This window comes from Dipteris shenzhenensis, chromosome 9 (genome assembly GCF_047967505.1).
Source record: "Dipteris shenzhenensis isolate YYH24624 ecotype China chromosome 9, Dip_SZ_1.0, whole genome shotgun sequence".
Taxonomy (NCBI): domain Eukaryota; kingdom Viridiplantae; phylum Streptophyta; class Polypodiopsida; order Gleicheniales; family Dipteridaceae; genus Dipteris; species Dipteris shenzhenensis.
This window is the reverse complement of record NC_141604.1, coordinates 27798116-27810012: the sequence shown is the minus strand read 5'-3', so window position 1 is coordinate 27810012 and position 11897 is coordinate 27798116.

Genomic DNA, 11897 nt, shown 5'->3' with positions numbered 1-11897 from the left:
GCACTTGGTGGAACGATTGCACTAGTGTTTGGCTGTCTTTGGCTTTTTAGCAATTTTTCAACCGTGTCTGGCTGGTTGGGCACTGGGTTGTGCAAGTGCAAGAAGCGCACAGTCAGTTGATGCCTTTGGGGTTCTATTGCACACTTGGTTGACAGGGAGATTGCAAGATTGCCTAGTAATTGGATGCCTATTCGCCATATAAGATTTAGCAGGGATTGCAGGGTGTGTAGGATATTGAAAGTCTGTGGGCAATGGTTTGCATGTGGTGTAGCTTTCAAGAGACCTTCTAATCAGCCGCTTTGCTTTATATAAATATAAAAGAAATACCGCAAGAGGCGCCGGCATTTGGGACCAATCGATGTTCTTGTTTATGAGGAGCATTCTAGCTCCCTGTGTTTAAGTTTGTGGTGATTAACTGTGTATGCTTTAGTTAAAGTGTATCTCACCATCTTTTAATCTAAGAAGGCTGGTTTCAACCCCTTCTACTAGCTCAAGGAGTGGGTTTCAAGACAATCCATGTACTATGATGGAAAAAGTCGGGCTCAAATGTGCTTGATGAACTCCTCCCAATCATAGCGAGCTACCTCTATTACTTCATTGTAGTGTGCTCTGTGAACTACAACAATGCCTGCACAACCAAAAAATATATCTGAAATTGATTGTGCCAAGGAAAGACCTAGTGGGTCTGCATTTCCATTGTATATATCAAATTTTAGCTTCCCTGCAAAAGAAATCCTAGATTGAGGTGGACCCGATTTGTCCATCTCCGTTGTGTTAGCATGGAGCAATGACAAGACAACGTTCCGCACATCTTTTAAGTGTTGTTCTGTTGTAGCTGAAAAAATCCTGAAAGATGAATAAACACACTCTTATGTACTAAGCAAACACATGCAACAACATTTTGTTGAACATTGGCAGTGCAGGCTTGAGACCAAACGGCATAACCACAAAAATGAGCTCGCTATGTCCTGAATGTTGCCTTTTGTATGTCAATGTCCAAGATACGGACTTGATGGTAGCCACTTTTGAGATTTATCCTAGAAAAGTACTTTGCACTGTTGAGTCTCTCTAAAATTCATTCAATGTGGGGCATCGGCAACTTATTGCTGACTATGAGTTTTTTGAGTGCCCTATAGTCAACACACACAAGCATGCTAGCTTATCCTTTTTTTGTACAAAAAGTATGGGAGCCATGAATGGTAATGAAGACAATCTAATGAGCCTAGCACGTAGTACAACGGAGACAATTGCTGCTCTAACTCCCCCTCCATAGATTTAAAAAGTCGATAAGGAAACTTACTTGGCAGGGTGGGATTTGGGATCAAGTCGATCCGATGGTCCTCTGGTCTATGTGGTGGAAGTTGACGTGGTACATCATCCCGGAGCATAATATCTTGAACCTCGTGGATTAGATCGACTATGCCTTGCCCCAAATTGTACTTGCAACATAGATAAGCGCTCATATTGCGCCCTTGCAAATAGCACGAACTGCTTGAATGTGAGAAATCAAAGATATCCCTGAAATAATCATATTCCCGCGGGTGATGGCACGTTCTGATACACCTTTGACTATGGTGGAAGGAATCTTGCCACCAATCAAGAACAAGTGAATGCTCATGGAACCATTGGATCCTCAATATCATGTCGCAAACAAAGATGTAATGATGAAAGCCCGTTGGAATGAGACTTTTTGAACTGAGAGAGAAAACTGTGTGGCCTTACGTGTGATATGTATGCGCAATCCGCGCACGGCAAGCTGATGTGGTACCAGAGTGCACCCCATCTTGTCTAGTTGTTGGGAGATAGCATGTTCGAAACTTCCCATATCAAAGAGAACAACAAACTGATGCCCTTTAGCCGTGCCATACACTATGATAAGAGCCTTCTTTTGTTCTTCAACATCACTCTCATTCTTGTCTTCAAAGATCACTGATGGAACGGCGTTCAACGCAGGCAATACTGAATTCGTAGTTGAAGTTGGCAAAGCAAGAAGAGCTATTGCAAAAGTGACGGTCGAAGCCAGTGCTTTTGCAACCTTCCCGGCCAACCACTTTAGACAACCCATACCCTACAATATGATGGCGATGTTTCGCGTTATATCGCTTCAATTCACCAAGCTGTAAGAAAACACACTTGTAATACCCGCTTTAGCATTTTCATCTGGATTCATTTTCGTCTTAGACTCCTGATGATGACCAGACAACAAGTAGTTATCCTTCTTCTAGTATGATTGTCCTTTTGTTGAGGGCCATTACCCACTAGGTTTGAGAGGAAAAGCTTTGGCTCCTATCTGGACCTGCTTGGGCTTTCTCTCAGTCAACATCATTTCTTGATTTTTACAGAGGATAAGCGCACTCTCCTAGGTGAGCGGGTCAAAATTCCAAACAGGAAAATGGATGTTGGAGTCCAATCCTCTCATGAATCGCTTCAACCTGCAGTCTTCAGACACCCCCAATTGTTGTACCAACATGATGACCTTGTTACTAAAGGACAGCACACACAAGCCATTTTGGGATAGACGAGAGAACTCATCTTCCAAGTTAAGCATATACTAGATTGGAAAAAAACATGACTTTAAGATCATAAATAAATGGAAATTTATGACATGCGTGACAGGGTCACTAAGGCTATAATGTTAGAAATGGACCAACAGAGAGTACGCACAGCGGAAAACTATTAGAATAGCCGAGGAGCTCACACAATGTGTGTGGTGGGGTGGAATCACAAACTTCTTTAAATTATGTGCATCAACTAGATGTACAAACTCATCAACAGACAATAATCCAAAGAATACATATTTCCATCCAAAGCTATGGACACAATACAAAAGAGAGATAGATCCAAAGTCCCACGAGAGTGTGGTCCTTTGATCTTACCACCATGTACTTCTACTATCTGCGGATATCTCTAGACTTAAGCCCGCATGCTCCACCTCGAGCGTATGTAGACTCTCCGTCCAGATCACAACACCTTGCTGACCTAGAAGACAGCCAAGGTCCAGCCCTTGAGAGCTCAGTCTGCAGCACACCTTATACTCTCCTTTACCACTAGGATGAGGCCCAAGGGAGTGCCTTCAGGCTGCTCTTGTCTTCTCCTTTGTTTGCTGAACTGTTGGATGCAAAATGAGGCCCAGGGCCTCTCCTTTTATAGGCCCCAATGGCCCCCTGAAATACCGACTGGTCAGCCCCTTATGCTGGCCGACTCAGTCTGTAAATGGCTGACTGGAACAGCCTCAAAAACCGCCCTGGTTGGCTGCCCCTACCAGCCCAACCAGGGCCCCATGTAAGGGTCCTTACTTGCCCTTTCCATGGATTTGTTCCAAGGCATAAAGCCCTCCATTTTACTGCAGGGTCCAGCCCCTCCTGTCCTGCCTTGGTTCAGACCTGGTAGGCTGGCTCTGACCAGCCCTACCAGGCCTTTCTGTGGCCGACCAGGCTTGCTGGCTCCCCTTCCATCAGCCATATGCAGGTGCCTATGCTGCCCTGCTGGTTCTGCCTCTTGCAAGGCTCCTTCCAGCCCCGTACAACCACGTGGCATCCCCCATACTGTTGCTGACATCATCCCCACATCAATGGCTCCTTTCTCTCTCTGATCTTTGCCCCCATGGCAGCCATAGTGCTGCCCATGTGGCCTTCCATCAATTCCTAGGTCCCCTGCTCTCCTCATATGGGGGCTTACAGATGGGGAGGTGACCTTTCCAACATATTGGCCCAATGCTACCACCACGTAATGCCTCACCAGTGAGATGAGCGTAGGATTGATAAACGAAAGAGAGAGTGCAAGGTACAATAAGTCAATAGATCTCAGCCGTCACGTCAACTAGAGTAGTATGAAAAGAAAAGTACATAATACTTGTACCTAGACCCTAGGACTAAGTGTCCTAGGTGTCACATAGGACTAAGTGTCCTATGTGGCATAAAAGGCACAAAAATAAACTCAGTGCCTATAACTATGCCTACAAGGCACATACTAGGGCCCATAGGGCATCACTAGAACTGGGAGAAGATGCCCTACAAACCCCCCTCCATGGTATGGGCGGAAGTATTCTAGAAACGTCTCAGAATACTTGGTATTTTGTGGTCATGATGGCACATGTTCATCCAAAAGGATATAGCCACCTATGAATGTACAAGGTATATCAGATCACGTAACAAAGGGAACCAAGTGTAAAGCCTGTCGGAAGACTTCGAACTTGGGACAAGGAAGTGCCTTTGTAAACAGATCTACTATGTTTTCCTCTGTGGGAAGATAGGACAACTCTACGTCTCCTGCTGACAACTGCTCTCGAACATAATGATAGTGAACTTCAATATGCTTGGTACGCGCATGAAACACTGGGTTACGTGCAATGGCCAAAGCACTCTGGCTGTCAGTGTAGACCATAGTGGAGGATGTCTGGCGAATACCAAGATCTGTAAGTAACTGTCGAAGCCAAACACACTCTACTAAAGCAGTGAAGGCTGCCCTGTACTCAGCCTCACAACTAGATGTGGCAATTGTTGGTTGCTTCTTGCTAAGCCAAGAGATACATGAATTGCCAAGCAAAAAACAATTGCCCGTATGTGACACGCTGGTGTCGGAACAACCTGCCCAGTCACTATCCGTGTAAGCATGCATGGTAAGTGAGCCCTGATCACCATAGAAGAGGGCTAAATTCTGAGTGCCTTTGAGATATCTGAAAACTCTCTTCACTGCCTGCCAATGCTGTGAACTGGGCATGTGCATGAATCTGCTGAGCTGAGAGACTGCATACTGTAAGTCAGGTCTGGTGTGACGTAAATAAATGAGACATCCAACAGCCTGCTGGTAAAGAGTGATATCACATGGTGGGCTCCCATCATTAGCTGAAAATTTGAAGCCAGGGTCCACTGGAGTAGATATTGGCTTGCAATCCTCGAACTGAAAACGATCAAGGAGCTGTCCAATACACTTGGACTGTGACATCATGAAACCCCCCTCAACATGAGCAAGCTAAATGCCCAAATAATAGTGGAGCTGTTCCATGTCTAACATTTCAAAAACCTGCTGCAAATCAGCCTTGAAAGCTGCAATATGCTGAGTATCTGGGCCCGTGATGAGCATATCATCCACATATAAAATCAGCACTAAAAAATCAGATCCACTCCCACGGACATAAAGAGTGGGTTCTATGGGGCTATTTTGAAAACCAAGAGATAGTAAGTGTGCATGAATTTTGGCATACCATGCCCTGGGTGCCTGCTTCAAACCATTAAGGGCTTTTCTAAGCCGGCATACCTTGTTTTCAGAATTAACAACCTCAAAGCCAGGAGGTTGTATGACATAGACTTCTTCCTACAGATCCCCATGAAAAAAGCAATCTTGATGTCAAGTTGGTGCACTTGCCAATGATGATGGGCTGCAATGGGAATGACAATCCGGGATGTGAGAGCAAATGTCTCCTCAAAGTCAATGCCTCGTTGTTGGGCATACCCTTTTGCAACAAGATGGGCTTTGTGTCGATCTATACCGCCATCAGATTTCCTTTTGTAGACCCACCGAGTACCAATGGCATGCTTGCTGGGAGGGAGATCTACTAATTCCCATGTGTCATTTTTGGCAATGGATTGTAACTCAGCTCTCATTGCATCCATCCACTCTTTGCTGTCAAAAGCATCTGTATGGCACAGAGGCTCTTCATTGCAAGCTGTAGCAAGAAGTGCAAGTGACCATGCATCTGTCTGTTCCCTGATCTTGTCCGGGCAGCAAATGGCTGATCTTGTTTGCTGTCCCTCAATGTATCAAGAAGCCATCTGGGAACTTGCCTTTGCTGTCTATTGACAGATCTTTCTTCAATCACTGCATCATGAATAGTGGGATCATTTTGTGCTGGAAGAGAAACCTGCAAATCAGCATGGGGTACTGGCTGATCATTGCTTGTTGGAGGGCCTACAGGAGGCTCGTGTTGCTGGTCAAAGTCGTCTTCTGAGGAAGGCAGAGGTAACCAAGAGTTCAAAGGCATCAAACATGTCAACTTCTAGCTTAGCTTTGCAGTCCACAAGAGGAGAAGCCCAATGTTCAGCAAAGATTACATCTCTACTGACAATAATCTTCCCAGTATTTGGTTGGTATAACCTATACCCTCTGCTCTCCTGGCTGTAGCCAATAAATATGCATTTGATTGCCTTGTCATCAAGCTTATGTCTCAGCTGAGATGGTACATGAACATATGCAAGAGACCCAAAAACTCTCGTGTGAAAGTGAAGGCTTCCTGCCTTTCCATGCTTCATAAGGTGTAACAGTCTTTAATGCCCTTGTAGGTGATCTATTCAACACATAATTGGCACACATTACTGCATCAAGCCAAAATTTATGGGCAGGGACTTGGCCTTAAGCATGCATCTGGCCATCTCCATAGTGGACCTGTTTTTCCTTTCAGGAACAGGATTATGCGGAGGAGTGTAAGGAGTAGTGCATGAATGGACAATGCCCCATGAAGACAAAAAAGCATCAAACTCCTTTGACATATACTCTCCCCCCCTATCTGTGTTGAGGGTGACAAGCTTGCATCCTGATTCATTCTCAACCATATTTAGCCACCTCTGAAAGCATAAGAACACTTCAGATTTGGCTTTTAAAGGATATACCCAGCAATATCTTGAAGTCATCAATGAGAGTCATGAAATATTTGTACCCTCCAATGGCAGTTGTGTTCATTGGGCCACAGACATCACTGTGTACTAGCTGCAATTTCCTTTGTGAGAGTTTTGGACAATTCTTTTGAAAAGGAAACCGATGCATCTTACCCAAAAGACAATCCTCACAGACACGTTTGGAAACTGTGTTGAGTCTGAGGTACATCATCTGCCATCTGCTATGAATGTAGCTTTGCAAGAGCTCTATAATTAAGATGACCCATTCTCTCATGCCAAAGATGAGTTTCAGCAAGCTGTGAATTTGAAATAGCAAATGCTTCAATAGAAAGTGCAGCCGAGTGATGATCAAGGTGATAAAGCCCCTTTTGCAAAGTGCCAGTGAGAACTATGGCATTGTCATCACGAAGATCATAGACTAGGCATCTGTATCCATCAAAAATCACTCTAAAACCTGAAGTGGCAATTGCCGAAATTGAAATCAAGTTGACTTCAATTCCAAACACAAAGAGAACATTTGTCAAAGTGACAGAATGGTTTGAAATGGATGTGAGCTGCACATCTCCAATTCCTTTTACAGCATAGGAAGCATTATTAGCACATGTGACAGTCCCCCCTCGAGGTGCATCAGCTAAAGAATGAAACAACCGTATGCAAGATGTGACGTGCTTGGAAGCACCACTATCAAAATACCAAGACTGAGCATCATTAGCAATAAAGAGTGCATCAACTTTGGAGGAATCAAATGAACAATGGACAGCTCATGCCCAATCATCCTAGAGAGCATGTGCATGTGAAGCATCTGCTAGCTCGTGGGATTCAATTGCATGTGAGGCATTAACTATCAATCATGCTTTCTTTTTCTCCGAAGCAATGCGCTTCCTGCATTCTGAAATGTCATGTCCAAGCTTGCCACAATAGTTGCATCTTTTCTTCTTTGACTTATCTGCTGTATTTTTAGATGCATTGGAGAAATTGCCACTGCTATGAGCACATTTAGGCTTGCCCATAGGCTTGGAAGCCTTGCCTCTTCCTGTCTGCTGTGAAGTAAATGCATGATCAGGAATAATGGCTTGTCTATTAGCATGACTTTGCTCTTCCTGCAAAAGCAAAGTAACTAGCTGATCAAAAGAGTAGTGGTCTGGATTACCCATGGCCACTAACCGAAGGGTTGTAGCAAACCCTTGATATGTATCTGGCAGTCCATTCAATGTGGTACTGACAAGCTGAGAATTTGGCACCACCTCATCAATATTTGCAAGTTGTTCCATGAGGTCCTTGACCTTTGTCAGGTATGCATCCATAGAGTCACCTTCATTCATACTGACTTCCTGCAATTTGCAACACGTGCCTCATTGCGAATCTGATAAAGAGAAGCCAATTTGTCCCAAGCATCCTTTGCTGTCCTGCAAGACCGGATGTGTGGAATAATGATTCTCTTGCATGATAAAGCAATACAGGATTGTGCATTTGCATCTCTTGCATTCCATCTTAATTGTTCCTGAGTTGGGGGAACAGCACTAGGGGTGCTAGAAGATAAGGTATCAAGAGGAGTACCCTCTGCAGAGGGACCAACATCAGAGGCAACCACTGTAGGATTGGCTGGCCTCAGATCAATCCCAAAAACAATATTCCAAAAATGCCTTGCAACAAGAATATGTTTCATGAGATAAGACCACATCGGATAGTTGGTGCCATCCAACTTATCATCTTCACGAAGAATGCCAAATAGATCATGATTATTGCCAACCATTGCAAATGAGATACCCTGGAAAAAAAAAAAAACTGAAAATACAAAGCCTCAAGGCTATCACTGCAAAGAGCTAGCTGTCCAAAAGTGACAGCAAATGTCTGCAAGTAAATGATCTGCAAATTTCCAACCCAAATCAAAGGGCAAATGCAGATTTGACCCAAATGTGACTGTGTCAGGCAATGTTCACTGCAAAAAACAGCAAATCTGGCAAAAGAACCAAATTTAATGAGGGCAAATAGACCAAAAAGAGGGCAAATGCAGAAAAGCCCCAAATTTTTGCTGAAATTTTTGCAAATGTGACCCAATGTATGATAATCTAACTCAATGTACTGCAAAAGTGACTCAATGTCCTCCAATCTGACCCAATGTATTGCAATCAAACAATAAATTGCAGACCAAATCCCAAAAGGTAGCCTCAAGGCTTGCAACTGCAAAATTAGGACTCGTTGTCCACAAGGTGACTGCAAAAGTGCAACTGTCCCAACGTATAGACCTCAAGAGGTTGGCTTTCCAAACTGTTGAAATAGCTTGATGAGACTTCAAACAGTAAAAGGAAGGTAAGGACAGCAAAAGCCCTCAAAAACCCCAAATTTTGAGAATGTCTTGAAATCCCGGAACAAGTACGATCTGTACGAAAAAGTACGAGCTGTACGGACAGAGCAGGTACATGAGTGTACGGAGCAGGGTGTACGGCTGTACGGAAGTAGGTACAACTGTACACAGCATAGTGTACGGCTGTACGGGAGCTATATGGAGCAGGTACAACTGTACATACGTGTGGCGTAGGGCTTCTGCTGTACGAAAAGCCTGGTGTATGGAAGCCTGTTGCAGATTGTACGGAAGCACAAAAAAATGGAGACAAATGGCCACAGGTGCTGTAGGAGACCTCGAAAGTGCTGCAGCAGGGGCCTAGAAGTAGTCGTACCTGCTGGAAGCAGCAATAAGGCAATTTTTGGTGACGAATAGACTCTAGGAGCCTGGGACAGCAGCTGGAGAGCCTCGAACAGGCTGGAACCGTGACGACCAGCAGAGGATCAGACTTCAAATGAGCAATGGAGGGCTCAATGGGCTGTGAAGAGCTGGAAGACAAGTGTAAGGCTGGCTCTAATACCACTATAGGATCGATAAACGAAAGAGAGAGTGCAATGTACAATGAGTTGATAGATCTCAGCCGTCACGTCAACTAGAGTAATATGAAAAGGAAAGTACATAGTACTTGTACCTAGACCCTAGGACTAAGTGTCCTAGGTGTCACATAGGACTAAGTGTCCTATGTGGCATAAAAGGCACAAAAATAAATAAGTGCCTATAACTATGCCTACAAGGCACATACCGGGGCCCATAGGGCATCTCTAGAACTGGGAGAAGATGGCCTACAATGAGGGGCTGCAAGAATGACTTTGTCTTGTTCATTCTAAATTCGTGTTAAAGGAAAATCAGCAACAAATTGATAAATAAACTGCAAGATAGCTGAGTGGTCACACTTAATGTCATATTTAGTAAAGTTCGGAGCAAATCGAATGAGAGGAGTGATCTTAGCTGATGTCGAGGCACTTGCCAAAAATCCTTTTCAGGGCCACATGGCACAAGTGACTTTTGGCAAAGCAAGAAAGAAGTGAAAGAAAAGCTTTCCCAACAGGTTGAAAAGAACAGGCAAGGCTCTCCTTCCCATTATGGCGATTTGTTCCAAGACAACTCCCACTCCAATTCTAGGTGCCTTGCTCTAGCTCCCTTATAGTTCCAACTTCCAGATCTCCACGCAGCCCTTCTACTGGCCTCCATGCAGCCATTCTCTCTCTAATCGCAATCTAGGACAGCTCTCTTCATCTCTGTCACCAGCTTCCATCATCTTCTCTCCCAGATGCATGCTTCTGCTCCCTTTTCTACTATCCCTTATGCTATTGTTCTGACCTGGGAGACTGTAAAAGAGAAGTTTTCCAAGGTGTATTTAATTTTGAAAAAAACTTTGACATTATATTTTTTATTAGTCTATCGAGGTAAGAAGTCTTCTTTTATAGTCTTGAGAAGCAAAAACTCTTGGATCTCGGGAAGTTAAAGGAACTAGAGTAGGAGGAAGAGAAGGAAGAGAAAGTGACGGAGGCAACTCACGATCAACATGTGAGATTGTAGGATAGCTAGGGGTTTCCAAACAAGGGTAGGTATATGACTATGTTGGTAAAGAGGAATGTTAAAGGGCTTGATATGCGTTCTCCACATCAAAGGGTTCTTTTTAGAGGTTCTTTTATTCTTACGATGAATAGAAAAAGAAGTTGATTGAGGAAGGAAAATGTTTCCAATGTAAGAAACATAAGCCAGGCCACCTATGGCATAAGTGTCATGTTCCCTTTGCTAAAATTGCCAAGACGAATTCGGAAAAAGGGAAAGCCAAGGATCCAAGCCAGAGGGTGAGGCTTCTACCTCGTCATCCTCGAAATCTACCGTGACTATTGAGCCAATAGTGAATACTTTCCATTCAGCCAATACCTTTGGACCTCATGATCTTTTTAAGGTGTATGGATTCGTAAATGGACAGAGAATAGTGATTCTCCTAAATGATGGATGTAATTATGACTTAGTGAGTGATAGATTGGTAAAATTACTCCATCTTAAACCAAAACCTATAAAAAGCATGTCACTCTCAGGAGATTTTAAGGGACATAATGAAGAAGACACATCCATAGTATGGAATATCCCTTTTCGTATACAAAAATATAGAGATCAAAGGGATTTTCTAATAGCTTATTTACAAGACGTTGACATGATTCTAGGTAAACCATGGCGGTATTATTTTAACCCTGCTATTCATCCTTATACTCATCATTGCTGCTTTATACATAAGGATCATAGGGGATCGAGACGTGTATATGACTTCATTGATTACTCCTACCCAAGCAAAGAGATTGGTAAAAAGAGGGGTAGATTGTAATCTTGTGTATATACGGGATTCACGTTATCGTCGTATCTCAAAAGAAGATCAGGAGAGAAATGAGTTCCTTAAAGCTTATGAGGATCGATCCTTAAGACATGGCTTATGGAGAGAGAAGATGATCATGCCATAGACTTAGAGCCAGGAGCTTCTCCTCCATATAGGGCTCCATCCAGGATGAACAAGATAGAAATAGAGGAGGTAGAAAAACAAATTGAGGATATATTGCAAAAAGGCCTAATTCGACCAAGCAGTTCTCCATTTGGAGCACCTGTATTATTGGTCAAGAAGAAGGATGGATCATATCATATGTGTATAGATTACCGTGCTTTGAATAAACTTACGATTAAGAACATGTAACTGATTCTAAGAGTGGATGATTTATTGGATATGCTTAAAGATGCTAAATTTTTTAGCAAATCGGATTTGAAATCTGGTTATCATCAACTTCGGATGAAAGATAGGGATGAAAATAAGACTGCTTTTCGCACTCTCACTAGACATTATGAGTTTTTGGTCATGCCTTTTGGCCTAACTAATGCTCCAGTCACTTTTAGTAGGCTGACGAGAAGGGTTTTGCAACCCTACTTGGGAAAATTTGTCATAG